The sequence below is a fragment of the Procambarus clarkii genome, chromosome 39, assembly GCF_040958095.1.
Source record: "Procambarus clarkii isolate CNS0578487 chromosome 39, FALCON_Pclarkii_2.0, whole genome shotgun sequence".
NCBI lineage: Eukaryota > Metazoa > Arthropoda > Malacostraca > Decapoda > Cambaridae > Procambarus > Procambarus clarkii.
This window is the reverse complement of record NC_091188.1, coordinates 34,000,332-34,001,843: the sequence shown is the minus strand read 5'-3', so window position 1 is coordinate 34,001,843 and position 1,512 is coordinate 34,000,332.

Below are 1,512 nucleotides of genomic sequence, written 5' to 3'. Positions count from 1 at the left end.
AAATTATATAATTATTTAACTTTATGATGATTAAAGTAAAAATTAAGAGTTTCATATAAACCTTATATATGAAATACCTGCTATCTGTGACTGTCCCTTGGGGACATCCTGGACGAACGAACTAAATATAGTACAGGGTACTATCAGCCAATGGGGCGCCAGCTCCCAAACGCCAACCAGCGATTCGTCGAGCCAGCCATCACCACCGGCCCACACCAACCGACCACTGAACAGCACAGATCAAGCATTAACATCGGCGGCCAGCATGATAACTTGCAATACCCCCAGGAATACGTAAGAATATTAAATATTCTATACAAAGCAAATGGTCTTCCAGCTTTCATAGTTCCAGAAGAAGTCTTCACCAACACCACTTCAAGTTCTCAAGATACAATCTTGGTCCCTGACATCACCGTGAACGCCGCCGTGCTCACGGATCTACTATCAACAGCAAAGCCTGCTCCTCCAGCAACTTCATCACAAGCCACCCAGACGCCGTCGCCTCCGCTATCGACTACTGATACAGTACCATCTCTCGTGTGCGAACCCTCTCAACGTCCAAAATCAGCTGCAGGTCCCATTAAGCCTCAACAGGCAAGAACTCAACCTCCAAGATTCACTGCATCTACTCCTGACTCAGCTGACTCATCAGATGAGGACGTCTCGGTGGGAACACCACCTCCTCCACTGAAGCAACCCTACACAACAGAAGATTTCCGGCTGGAAGCTACCTCCAACGATAGCCTCACCGTATCAACACGAAGCAAGACCAACAAACACGCCAGGAGGCCTGGGAAGAAGAAAAACACCGACGATCTGTGCCCGAGTACATCAAGGAATCAGTAGAACACCAACGCAAAGCTGAAAAGAACACCGCAACGAGAAGCCCTTCCTCCTACAAGACACATCAGCGAGCACCCATGAGCACTCCACTCTACCACCAAACCGCAGCATCAGCTGCAATTCTTACCCACGGTGGTTGGGCCACCGATCCTTCATCTCCCCTCTTCACCTCGTCTCCAGTTCCTCGCTCAAGATTTCTGCATCCTCGCCCCTGTCTTCAACCCCCTGCTTGCCTACTCTAGGGCCTTGAAACCGAAACCGAAGCCATTGGGGTGAGCTTTGAAGTGGATATAGTTGAAGAATAGCCTGGGTGAGAGGAAACGTCGGAGTTGGAGAGACAGAGCCAGGCTAGACCCAGCTGCACGGTGTAAAATGAGGCTTCCTGAACACCAGGCTGGATTAGGCTAGGAGGCAGGGTCCCGAGGGAGGGGCGGCGATGTGAGGTCTTCTTTCCTTTTGATGTGTGGAGTCTTTTTCTTCTTTGAAGCTGAAGTCTTCTTTCTTCTTTGTAGCTGGAGTCTTCCGTCTTCTGTCTTCCACGTCGGTCTGCTCTGAAGCTTGCAGGGATTCCACCACCTCAAAACGAGCAAACGTAGGTCCCCATACCCCTATAGAGTGGGGAGAGGGCAGCTGGTTGGGCTGAGGGCAGCTGGTTGGGCTGAGGGCAAC